This window comes from Schistocerca cancellata, chromosome 7, assembly GCF_023864275.1.
Source record: "Schistocerca cancellata isolate TAMUIC-IGC-003103 chromosome 7, iqSchCanc2.1, whole genome shotgun sequence".
Classification (NCBI taxonomy): domain Eukaryota; kingdom Metazoa; phylum Arthropoda; class Insecta; order Orthoptera; family Acrididae; genus Schistocerca; species Schistocerca cancellata.
This window is the reverse complement of record NC_064632.1, coordinates 373,976,897-373,991,037: the sequence shown is the minus strand read 5'-3', so window position 1 is coordinate 373,991,037 and position 14,141 is coordinate 373,976,897. Positions and strand designations below refer to the sequence as shown.

Sequence of the window (14,141 nt, the reverse complement as noted above, 5' to 3'; positions counted from 1 at the left end):
ATGGATTGTCTCCCACATGAACGTTACTGCACCGTGCAAGATGGCTAAGAAACAATTCCCTTCTAGCAGTGCGTTTCTGCGTATAGTGATTATTGTACATTCTGATCGTATGTGTTTCTTGCTTTTGTTGTGTTCTACCAGTGAATCCTCATTTCCTACAGAATCGAAGTCCCATGTATAAAACACCTGCAGATGTCTGAGTACTTTATATATGATCAATGCGTGGAAAATTTGACCTTATGCTTCTAAGCGAGAAAAAGTTTAGAAATGGTTCGAAATCATGCTTAAAGTTTGTTGGAAGTTGCTATGTGCTCTCATTATTCGATGAATATAATCTAGGTCGTTATTCTGTAAAGATATAAAATTCACACGGACTAACACTGAATCATGTGCGGTTCTAATTATTTGCATAACAAACAACCAAAGAAATAAAAATAAGTCGTCGGCTCCCAGTTTCTCTCTTTCACTTTCCTTACCAGTGCTACCAATACTACCGGTAATCCTTCTATTTACGTGCTGTAACAAAATAACAAACCGTTGTTTTGGTACAGCGCAACTCTACGACGGTGAGAAAAAGAGTGGCTGCAAGAGACGGATGACAAGCTGCGTCTCGTTAAGTCCTCAACGCGGCCGCGGGGCACCTCCTTCCAGCCTCGCAGGCGGGATGAGGTCCTCTTTACTCGCCTTCGCACAGGCCACAGCACGACGCATGGATTCTTGCTTCGGTGAGAGGACGCTCCAATGTATGGTGCTTCTGGCGCAGAGATCACAGTTTGCCGACAGATTTGTCCTCTATTTTAACTGACAGTCAAACGTATGTGGTACGACTTTAAAGATTTTGTGAATTGTCCGACTTGTTCCCTAAAATTTTACGGCGTTTTTAAGGGAATATCTGTGTTTTTCGTAAGTGATCAGCCAGCCTCATATTCCCGTGAATCTATTTTAATTTTCCTCTTGCTTCACTTAGATTTACTTAACAATTTTAGTTCGTCTGAACAATTTTAACTCTATTTTCCAAGATTAGAGCTAGTCTGATTGCACGGTCGATCACGGGTGAAATTGGGGCACAGTGAATGCCATTTTACCTGGGGTGAGAGTGAATGCAATTTTATCTCAGATTGCTCTTTTTCTCTTTTCTCTCATTTTCTCCGTTTTAATCACACTCGTTCCTACTACTCTGATATGGGCGCTGATAACCGCGCCCTTGAGCGCCCCTACTCACAAACACGCACGCTTTAAGCAAAAGCAAGTTTTCCACACATCTTAATGTTTACGACAACATGCCTCCTGAACAATGAGTTGTGCAATGATATGATTTTGCAGATACACTCAGTGATATATGTAGATATCGCTTGCAAAGAGTGTTGAGAATAGATTTAGTAGTGAAGAAGTAATAAATTAAAACATCATGTCTCGTGTTCAGGTTCTACTGCGCGGCATCCTAAGCAGAAGCTAGTTTTTCACGCATGTCTATGATCTAGCCCTTGAGTTACACGACCTACAATGATATAGTTTTGCAGTTACTGAGATATATGCGGATACTGCCTGCAAACAATGTTGCGAGTGGAGTCGGTAATAAATAAATAATAAATTAAAACGTTTTACCCATGAACAGCGAAAATGTAGCAAGCCATGAAATTTTTCCCTTTAATCATTTTGTGGGGGATCTCAGAGAGAAACAGTTTAGAAAGACTTTTCAATTACGTCTAAAGACTGTTGAAAGTCGCTATGTGCTCACATTCTCAAATACCGGACGAATATAGTCTGGCTGTTTGCGTGCCGTCTTTACGCTGCCTCAAGACGAACACACAGTTTCTAACTGTAATACTTGTATTATTGTGTTAAACTTTTAACATAAGATTATTCCTCTTAATGAGTACTTTATGACAGCATTTTAAATTCTTAAGAGCGGTCAATAATTACGCGAAATATTGAAATTCAAATTTTTGTTGCCCTGGTAGATGTTAGATGGGCAGCCTGCAGCTCGTACTGAACTATGGTTTGTCGTAATGTTGAAAAGCTGAACAAACTGCGACCCGTCACTGTTTTATGATAATTTATTTAATTCTACCAGTTGCAGGCTGGTTTGCCCAACTTCAGACGGGGGTCTAGGATAGGCCGGAACGTGTCGATTTGATTGCGAGATGGCGAAGCTGACGAATGTGAAAGAAAAACAAGTTGGTTGTGGTGATAGATTGATCTGTAGCTTAGACCGAGGTCTAGGTTAGGTCGGAATGCGACAGTTTGTTTACGAGTTTGCGAAGCCATATGAAAAATAAACCTATGTGAAGTTCCTGGGGTTTGCACAGACAATATAATTATCATCGCATTTCGTATCTCCACACTAATTTTATTCTGCACAATGACACAAACTCGGCTTTTGCAGCCAATGACTGAAACTACATCCATTGCTTTTCCGCGATTTTTGACCACTCATTGTAGATAATGATGAGAAAATTTAAAAGAGCCAGGAAATAGTGTCCGAACCACATATGTGAGCTTTGTGGATACGAGAATACTTTAATTACGGCTCGTACAGAAGCGAAATAGCTCGCTTTGTCCGTATGTGATAAGAGAAGTTTCTGCGATCAGGAGTGATACAATAGAGAATGGAATCTACGGTGAGCTGTCAGGCGGAAATGCGTATTTAATGAGGCTCGGACATAGTGTCTGGCGCCCGCTACGGTTCTCCCGTTTCTTTTGCGCACCCAAACAGCGCAGCTGCCGTTAGCTAAGCACGACTGCCGGGCATCCGGAAGGCTAATTGCCGGCGCAGCCGCGGACCCCGGCGCTGTACGTGGGAGCGTGGCCTGCGTCCCGGACCACTCCACTGTCCCCCTCCCTTCCCCGGCCCAGCTGCCGTGACGTCACCAGCTGAGCATGGGACGGGGCAAACACCTCGCGATGGCCAGCGCCAATCACAACCGGAGGCCTCTGGAGGATATCAGCTGACGAATAAAACCCTTGGTACCGTGTGTTCCCGGCGATGTCCATCGCTTTACGTACCACGCCCGTTATGCATTGCGCTCACTAAGATTACACTGAGCCTCAAATGGGTTTTCCCGTAACTATATATTCCAATACCGCTTCTGGATGCTCATGTACGCTCCCCAATATCGAGTCTTTTTGCGTGGCCCTTATCCGGAACACACACACACACACACACCACAATTTATCCGTATTATATGGAATGTTTTGAAGAGCGTGACTGCATTGCAAATTTATGAAATAATTTCTGCTGACTAAGGTCATTTGCTACACGAAGCGTTTCAGCAGCATGCTGCTATTATCAGGAGCATTCCAGCTACACTACTGGCCATTAAAATTGCTACACCACAAAGATGACGTGCTACAGACGCGAAATTTAACCAACAGGAAGAAGATGCTTTGATATGCAAATGATCAGCTCCTCAGAGCATTCACACAAGGTTGGCGCCGGTGGCGACACCTACAACGTGCTGACATGAAGAAAGTTTCCAACCGATTTCTCATACACAAACAGCATTTGACCGGCGTTGTTTGGTGAAACGTTGTGATGCCCCGTGTAAGGAGGAGACATGCGTACCATCACGTTTCCGACTTGGATAAAGGTCGGATTGTGGCCTATCGCGACTGCGGTTTATCGTATCGCGACATTGCTGCTCGCGTTGGTCGAGATCCAATGACTGTTAGCGGAATTTGGAATCGGTGGGTTCAAGAGGGTAATACGGAACGCCGTGCTGGATCCCATGGCCTCGTATCACTAGCAGTCGAGATGACAGGCATCTTATTCTCATGGCTGTAACGGATCGTGCAGCCACGTCTCGATCCCTGAGTCAACAGATGGGGACGTTTGCAAGACAACAACCATCTGCACGAACAGTTCGACGACGTTTGCAGCAGCATGGACTATCAGCTCGGAGACCATGACTGCGGTTACCCTTGACGCTGCATCACAGACAGGAGCGCCTGCGATGGTGTACTCAACGACGAACCTGGACGCACGAATGGCAAAACGTCATTTCTTCGGATGAATCCAGGTTCTGTTTACAGAATCATGATGGTCGCATCTGTTTTTGGCGACATCGCGGTGAACGCACCTTGGAAGCGTCTATTCGTCATCGCCATACTGGCATATCACCCGGCGTGATGGTATGGGGTGCCATTGGTTACACGTCTCGGTCACCTCTTGTTCGCATTGGCGGCACTTTGAACAGTGGACGTTACATTTCAGATGTGTTACGACCCGTGGCTCTACCCTTCATTCGATCCCTGCGAAACCCTACGTTTCAGCAGGATAATGCACGACCGCATGTTGCAGGTCCTGAACGGGCCTTCCTGGATACAGAAAATGTTCGACTGCTGCCCTGGCCAGCACATTCTCCAGATTTCTCACCAACTGAAAACGTCTGGTCAGTGATGGCCGAGTAACTGGCTCGTCACAATACGCCAGTCACTACTCTTGATGAACTGTGGTATCGTGTTGAAGCTGCATGGGCAGCTGTACCTGTACACGCCATCCAAACTCGGTTTGACTCAATGCCCAGGCGTATCAAGGCCGTTATTACGGCCAGAGGTGCTTGTTCTGGGTACTGATTTCTCGGGATCTGTGCACCCAAATTGCGTGAAAATGTAATCACATGTCAGTTCTAGTATAATATATTTTTCCCATGTATACCCGTTTATCATCTGCATTTCTTCTTGGTGTAGCAATTTCAATGGCCAGTAGTGTACATGTACATTTCAATTAGTAAACCTGGAAAGGTGAATCAGTACACCTGGAAAGACGACATCGACTTTGATCCGATGACGGTACCTGCCACCTGGCGGATAGTAAATGCACTGATACTGGTTTCGACGGCGTCCGCCAACAATAGAGTACTGGCATAGCTACCAGAGCGGCACCTGTGTCTACTCTTTAATAGGCAGTGCTAACAACCAGAAGGCTTAGTTTGGTGCAAACGTGTGAAGCAAGCAGGTAACCATGCCACAGAGATGCACCCGTGCTCCCTACATCCAACTGAGCTAGTTTGAAAGTTGTGATTAGGCTCATTTGCTGTATGTATCCTTCTGATTATGTGTCGAAATAAAATTCTGTACAGAAAGATACATATACTTTAGTATGTACGTTAAAAGATTTGCATGTTTCGATCATTTCATTAGTGCATTTACTTACGCTGTTGCTGGTATTTAGTTGTCTTGCACACTTTCACATGCTGGTGGTTATGTTACTCCAGAGATACTTAACTGCTAAGATAAACTAGTTTCAATTGCTAAGATGTGCAATGAAGATGAAATTTGGAGGTATACTGGGTCTCAGAAACAGTCTGATAAGCTTGTATGAGTGTTGCAAGGTAGGTTGTGCTGAGATATAGCTGTTAAGAAAAAAAATTCGATACGTTACCCCATTTCCTAGTTAATTAGCATTGGAGTTAGCCAATAAGGCTGTTGCTCACGCAAATTCAAACGGCCCGTTAGAGACGGAGACGTCAACCATGTTATTCGTTTGGTTTCCTTGAACCGAACAAGAGAGCGGTACAAAAATTGGACATGGTACGGTAATTAGGTTCGAACCCGAGTCAGTGACTGAGCAGTCTCGAGCACTATCATCTGCGCTTTGAGAACTTCTGATACTAATTGTCGCTGACGGACCGCTGGAATTTGCACGCCCAAGGACGTTATTGGCCAACTTCAATGCTAATTAACTCAGGAACGGCACAGCTTATGGAAGTTTTTCTTAACAATTATTTCTGAGCGCAACCTACCCAGCAGTGTGTTACAAAAAGGTACGGCCAAACTTTCAGGAAACATGCCTCACACACAAATAAAGAAAAGATGTTATGTGGACATGTGTCCGGAAACGCTTAATTTCCATGTTAGAGCTCATTTTAGTTTCGTCAGTATGTACTGTACTTCCTCGACTCACCGCCAGTTGGCCCAATTGAAGGAAGGTAATGTTGACTTCGGTGCCTGTGTTGACATGCGACTCATTGCTCTACAGTACTAGCATCAAGTACATCAGTACGTAGCATCAACAGGTTCATCACGAACGTGGTTTTGCAATCAGTGCAATGTTTACAAATGCGGGGTTGGCAGATGCCCATTTGATGTATGGATTAGCACGGGGCAATAGCCGTGGCGCGGTACGTTTGTATCGAGACAGATTTCCAGAACGAAGGTGTCCCGACAGGAAGACGTTCGAAGCAATTGATCGGCGTCTTAGGGAGCACGGAACATTCCAGCCTTTGACTCGCGACTCGGGAAGACCTAGAATGACGAGGACACCTGCAATGGACGAGGCAATTATTCGTGCAGTTGACGATAACCCTAATGTCAGCGTCAGAGAAGTTGCTGCTGTACAAGGTAACGTTGACCACGTCACTGTATGGAGACTGCTACGGGAGAACCAGTTGTTTCCGTACCATGTACAGCGTGTGGAGGCACTATCAGCAGCTGATTGACCTCCATGGGTACACTTCTGCGAATGGTTCATCCAACAATGTGTCAATCCTCATTTCAGTGCAAATGTTCTCTTTGCGGATGAGGCTTCATTCCAACGTGATCAAATTGTAAATTTTCACAATCAACATGTGTGGGCTGACGAGAATCCGCACGCAATTGTGCAATCACGTCATCAACACAGATTTTCTATGAACGTTTGGGCAGGCATTGTTGGTGATGTCTTGATTGGGCCCCATGTTCTTCCACCTACGCTCAATGGAGCACATTATCATGATTTCATACGGGATACTCTACCTGTGCTGCTAGAACATGTGCCTTTACAAGTACGACACAACATGTGGTTCATGCACGATGGAGCTCCTGCACATTTCAGTCGAAGTGTTCGTACGCTTCTCAACAACAGATTCGGTGACCGATGGATTGGTAGAGGCGGACCAATTCCATGGCCTCCACGCTCTCCTCACCTCAACCCTCTTGACTTTCATGTATGGGGGCATTTGAAAGCTCTTGTCTACGCAACCCCGGTACCAAATGTAGAGACTCTTTGTGCTCGTATTGTGGACGGCTGTGATACAATACGCCATTCTCCAGGGCTGCATCAGCGCATCAGGGATTCCATGCGACGGAGGGTGGATGCATGTATCCTCGCTAACGGAGGACATTTTGAACATTTCCTGTAACAAAGTGTTTGAAGTCACACTGGTACGTTCTGTTGCTGTGTGTTTCCATTCCATGATTAATGTGATTTGAAGAGAAGTAATAAAATGAGCTGTAACATGGAAAGTAAGCGTTTCCGGACACATGTCCACATGTCTTGTCTACGCAACCTCGGTACCAAATGTAGAGACTCTTCGTGCTCGTATTGTCGACGGCTGTGATACAATACGCCATTCTCCAGGGCTGCATCAGCGCATCAGGGATTCCATGCGACGGAGGGTGGATGCATGTATCCTCGCTAACGGAGGACATTTTGAACATTTCCTGTAACAAAGTGTTTAAAGTCACGCTGGTACGTTCTGCTGCTGTGTGTTTCCATTTCATGATTAATTAGATTTGAAGAGAAGTAATAAAATGAGCTGTAACATGGAAAGTAAGCGTTTCCAGACACATGTCCATATAACATATTTTCTTTCTTTGTGTGTGAGGAATGTTTCCTGAAAGTTTGGCCGTACCTTTTTGTAACACCCTGTATAAGCTTTTCAGATTGTTTCTGCATTGCCCGTATATGTCAAGACATACGTTAGGTAACACGATAATATGGTAAAGAAAATGTTTTTTTATTAAAGACAATGTTTTCAATGAGATAAGTATTCAACATTAATATTGTTACTTTCGGTCTTATCATTTAGTAACATGTTACTATGTACTGAGCCATGAATGAAAATTTCTAATTTTTCATATATGTTCAGTCAGGAATACATTCCTGAAGTTTGTCGGACTTATTAATGTTCACCCTGTATACAATTAAAGAAAAAAGATTTCATCTTCACTGAATATTACTATGTTAGCAATGGAAACTAGTTTATCATAACAGTTAAGACTCTTTGGAATGATGTAAACAATTATATGTGAAAGTGTTAAGCTGTGATGTGTTTGTGTGTTTGTCACTGTTCTCTGTTTGCCAGACAACTAAATTTCCGACAAAAATGTAAGTAAACGCACTAAGGAAATGATCTAAACATGCAAGTCACTTAATGTACATTCTACAATATATGTATTTTTCTGTACTGGATTCTGTTTCGACATACACCTTCACCGGCACGTACAGCAAATGGACGTAATCAGAGTTCAGATTAATGTATTGTACATGTAGCTAGGATGCACCTGATAATGGCAGAATGCTGCCGAAACACGTCGTGCTAATGAAATATTGGTTAAAAAGCGACTGTTAGCAGTAGAAATTATTCCACAAATATACATATTCAGTGTTATGCTGGATCTCGGGAACTTTGCGGCCGTAAATGATTGTTGGTGAATTACGCAACTAACCCCAAATACTTTTAAAATGCTTTATTTCAGTCCCATAACTGGTTCAGGTATTCATGCACGTCTTCAGATGGGCAATGTTTCCAAGTACGTTAGTGCTGTTAATGAAAATATTAATGTAATTGCAGACGTTAGCCATCCGAAAACGGGCATCAATGCCTGAAACTGGTTACGGGACTGAAATAAAGCATTTCAAAAGTATTAGTGACTGCCTGCGTTGTTCACTAAGAATATACATATTTGTTTTGTAGCCTCAAAACGCCCTTTTCATTACACAGTATAATGTTTATTTACATTCCAGACAATTCAAAAAATGGCTCTGAGCACTATGGGACTTAACTTCTAAGGTCATCAGTCCCCTAGAACTTAGAACTACTTAAACCTAACTAACCTAAGGACATCACACACATCCATGCCCGAGGCAGGATTCGAACCTGCGACCGTAGCGGTATCTCCAGTGCATTTGTTCTGTAAAATACATTTCTGGTATACTTAGAGATTCGAAAAAGTTCACATCAGAGTTTGAACACGAATAAAATATTACATAGAGCTGTTGGTTTGACTGTACAAAATCTATTTCCTCTCATCTGGTCATAACTCATAGGGCGCTGGTGAAACCAACTAGCCGCCTGTGGCGTATCTTACACCCATCGCTCCGACACAATGAAGCCACCCTGCCCTGTTTCTGAATAGGACATTGCCCATTAACAGATGACTTCATATTCTGCGAAGAAGATGACCCAGTCTGTGATGTCAGTGGCATACCACTCACCATAAGCCATGTTTCATTAGAGTGCATTTTATATTTGGATCATAGGGCAGCGGCTATTGTAAGCGGTGATTTGCACTTAGCTTTAGCAGATAATGAGACGAATATGACAAAACTTTGAAAATTTTATGCTTTGTGTGGATTTCAGAATGACTGGTTCATCCATTACTGACAAGTGACCAGCCTGTCACAATTATATGATAATGCTTTAATCACTTCTTTGTTGGATCTAACTCTCTTTTGAGCCATTACATAACTTTTACAATCCGTGCGCGCGCCTATGTGTGTGTGTCTGTGTGTTTGTTGTGTGTGTGTCACCTACACCGAAGTACTTTAAAGACATTATTTTATTTTTTATTCCAGTAGAATATTCTTTTACACTGAGCTAATTTTACGAAACGCCTCACTATACATTGCGCTGTAAAATTTAAGAACGAGGCAGATAAAAAAAGGAACACAAAATATTAATTTTGTCTACATCATTCCGTGTTGTCAGCATGTACACAACTTTCCAGCTAGAGCGCGCCCCGCTAAGCACAACAGCGCAGGCGCAGCGCTCGTCCGTCTCCGCACTACAAGATGGCGCTGCCTTAGGGACGGACCAAATTCTGCTTCCGCCGATCCGCGTATTAATATGTAACGCAGCCAATGAGATTGCTGCTAACGTAGAACCTTTTCTCCTTGTGGATCACACTCGTGCAGTGATACATGAACGCGCGAGGTATTATAACGAATGTACAGACCTCCGATTAGTCAGTCTGCATTTGTCTGCACCAGTCTGTACCAGTCTATAGTCAAGTTTCAGTCTGCGCCAAATAAGATTACCATATTGCTGTACATAGCCATGAAGAGAAATGTATAGACACTCTGTCAAGTATCAGAGATATGTGAGAATAAGATTCACGTACCAAGACCAAAGGAACTTCAGATTGTCAATTGTAAATAGCACCCAGAAACAAGTTACGTAAGGTTTATGCTTTTTATTATTTTAATAAATGTGTGTGAAAATTAATCAAGTTCTGTTTAAAGCTGGTCACCGTCAATCTGCTACTCTAAGCGTGCAAGTGGCATTTCTATCATTTGACCTAACGGCAGAAGATAAACACCCCACGATAAGACCAATAGACATATTGCTGACACTCGCCTACTTCGTTAGAGCGACAAGTCAAATAATCTGATGGTGTGTGCACCGAAGGTCTTACAGTGCGCACACCACAATTAACTAGGTGGAAGTGTATGAAAGTGCGGGAGTACGTTACCAGAGGTCTTTCAGTCGTGCACAGAACGCTGGACGTCATATGGCGTGAGCTCAGAGCGACTGTATGTCAAATGCCTACCCCTTCCCCTCCCCCAAACTCTTTTCGTAACCAAAACGAGATAGTTGAACGAACGGGAAACGACACCCTGTCAACCAGCGAACAGTAAGGTTCACTGTGGTGGTGTTCTTCATTTCAACATGGTCCGGAGACATTTGGACAATTCATACGAGGAAGAATATAATCAGGATACTAGAAGAAGGGAGTAGTGTGATGAGTGTATCCAAGGGGCAGATCCAGTCTCTGTAGTGTTTCTGGACACATCCTCCTATGGAGAGCGGCCGTAGTACGTAATGCACCCAGGAAAGTCGTCGAATATAATCGTTTCGTTGCTTCAGGTGTTATGGTGTGGGGAGGCAGAGTGTTGCATGAGCACACTGACCTCCAAATCTATGAACACGGGACACTCACTGCTCAGCGTTATTATGACACTGTACTCCTTCCCCATGTGCGTCTTTACAGGGGTGCATTCGGCCCTGATTTCATTTTTATGGATAACAATACGTGAGCACATCGAACAGCGCCGGTGGCGCAGCTCTTGGAACGAAAAGATAATTGGCGAATGGACCGACCTGCCTGTTCCCTCGACTTAACTCGTATCGAGCACGTGTTGGATGCGGTAAGAAGACATATTTCAGTATGTCCACAAGCACCAACGACCATCTAGCAGTTATCAACTGCAACGGTGGTGGAATAGAACACCTTACCACAAGAAGTCCTTACCAACCTTGTGGCCAATATGAGAACACGTTACAGAGCTTGCATTCCCGACTGTGGTGATCATGCACCCTATTAAGAACTACGTCCCGCCATTTGTAATGTCCAGTGGACAATCGTTAAGGGGAGGTTTACTATCTTTGGTCCGAAAAAAAGCATGTTCTTTGAGAACTTTTTCTCGGGATGTGTTATAGATATCAATGTCAAATTTGCTCAAAATGTTTACTGATATTTCGTCTTTTTTTTTTTTTTTTTTTGTTCATCAGTCTACTGACTGGTTTGATGCGGCCCGCCACGAATTCCTTTCCTGTGCTAACCTCTTCATCTCAGAGTAGCACTTGGAACCTACGTCCTCAATTATTTGCTTGACGTATTCCAATCTCTGTCTTCCTCTACAGTTTTTGCCTTCTACAGCTCCCTCTAGTACCATGGAAGTCATTCCCTCATGTCTTAGCAGATGTCCTATCATCCTGTCCCTTCTCCTTATCAGTGTTTTCCACATATTCCTTTCCTCTCCGATTCTGCGTAGAACCTCCTCATTCCTCACCTTATCAGCCCACCTAATTTTAAACATTCGTCTATAGCACCACATCTCAAATGCTTCGATTCTCTTCTGTTCCGGTTTTCCCACAGTCCATGTTTCATTACCATACAATGCTGTACTCCAGACGTACATCCTCACAAATTTCTTCCTCAAATTAAGGCCGGTATTTGATATTAGTAGACTTCTCTTGGCCAGAAATGCCTTTTTTGCCACAGCGAGTCTGCTTTTGTTGTCCTCCTTGCTCCGTCCGTCATTGGTTATTTTACTGCCTAGGTAGCAGAATTCCTTAACTTCATTGACTTCGTGACCCTCAATCCTGGTGTTAAGTTTCTCGCTGTTCTCATTTCTACTACTTCTCATTACCTTCGTCTTTCTCCGATTTACTCTCAAACCATACTGTGTACTCATTAGACTGTTCATTCCGTTCAGCAGATCATTTAATTCTTCTTCACTTTCACTCAGGATAGCAATGTCATCAGCGAATCGTATCATTGATATCCTTTCACCTTGTATTTTAATTCCACTCCTGAACCTTTCTTTTATTTCCATCATTGCTTCCTCGATGTACAGATTGAAGAGTAGGGACGAACGGCTGCAGCCTTGTCTTACACCCTTCTTAATACGAGCACTTCGTTCTTGATCGTCCACTCTTATTATTCCCTCCTGGTTGTTGTACATATTGTATATGACCCGTCTCTCCCTGTAGCTTACCCCTACTTTTTTTCAGAATCTCGAACAGCTTGCACCATTTTATATTGTCGAACGCTTTTTCCAGGTCGACAAATCCTATGAAAGTGTCTTGATTTTTCTTTAACCTTGCTTCCATTATTAGCCGTAACGTCAGAATTGCCTCTCTCGTCCCTTTACTTTTCCTAAAGCCAAACTGATCGTCACCTAGCACATTCTCAATTTTCTTTTCCATTCTTCTGTATATTATTCTTGTAAGCAGCTTCGATGCATGAGCTGTTAAGCTGATTGTGCGATAATTCTCGCACTTGTCAGCTCTTGCCGTCTTCCGAATTGTGTGGATGATGCTTTTCCGAAAGTCAGATGGCATATCGCCAGACTCATATATTCTACACACCAACGTGAATAGTCGTTTTGTTGCCACTTCCCCCAATGATTTTAGAAATTCTGATGGAATGTTATCTATCCCTTCTGCCTTATTTGACCGTAAGTCCTCCAAAGCTCTTTTAAATTACGATTCTAATACTGGATCCCCTATCTCTTCTAAATCGTCTCCTGTTTCTTCTTCTATCACATCAGACAAATCTTCACCCTCATAGAGGCTTTCAATGTATTCTTTCCACCTATCTGCTCTCTCCTCTGCATTTAACAGTGGAATTCTCGTTGCACTCTTAATGTTACCACCGTTGCTTTTAATGTCACCAAAGGTTGTTTTGACTTTCCTGTATGCTGAGTCTGTCCTTCCGACAATCATATCTTTTTCGATGTCTTCCATTTTTCCTGCAGCCATTTCGTCTTAGCTTCCCTGCACTTCCTATTTATTTCATTCCTCAGCGACTTGTATTTCTGTATTCCTGATTTTCCCGGAACATGTCTGTACTTCCTCCTTTCATCAATCAACTGAAGATTTCTTCTGTTACCCATGGTTTCTTCGCAGCTACCTTCTTTGTACCTATGTTTTCCTTCCCAACTTCTGTGATGGCCCTTTTTAGAGATGTCCATTCCTCTTCAACTGTACTGCCTATTGCGCTATTCCTTATTGCTGTATCTATAGCGTCAGAGAACTTCAAACGTATCTCGTCATTCCTTAGTACTTCCGTATCCCACTTCTTCGCGTATTGATTCTTCCTGACTAATGTCTTGAACTTCAGCCTACTCTTCATCACTACTATATTGTGATCTGAGTCTATATCTGCTCCTGGGTACGCCTTACAATCCAGTATCTGATTTCGGAATCTCTGTCTGACCATGATGTAATCTAATTGAAATCTTCCCGTATCTCCCGGCCTTTTCGAAGTATACCTCCTCCTCTTGTGATTCTTGAACAGGGTATTCGCTATTACTAGCTGAAACTTGTTACAGAACTCAATTAGTCTTTCTCCTCTTTCATTCCTTGTCCCAAGCGCATATTCTCCTGTAACCTTTTCTTCTACTTCTTCCCCTACAACTGCATTCCTCTACAAACGGGAGTTTCTTCGACCGGAAATGTCGAGGAGCAAAGGCGAAAGTGCCGTCGGAACGAAACAAAATTTCGATGTAGACCTCCACGCGCGGTATGTCACACGTCAGCCCGCTATGAAATCAAAATTGAGTTGACGTTAGCAAAGTATAAAAGATTCTTTAGGAGTTGTACCACGCTTAAGTTATTTGGACCATAGGAAACAAAATGGCGGCCATTTGA

The 14,141-nt window shown here is 43.2% G+C and overlaps 1 protein-coding gene across 2 annotated transcripts in view; it reads right to left on the bottom strand.

Moving 5' to 3' along the window:
* LOC126092261 (uncharacterized) overlaps positions 1-14,141 on the bottom strand; it is a 918,328-nt gene that overhangs the window by 367,578 nt on the left and 536,609 nt on the right. The window lies entirely within an intron of this gene.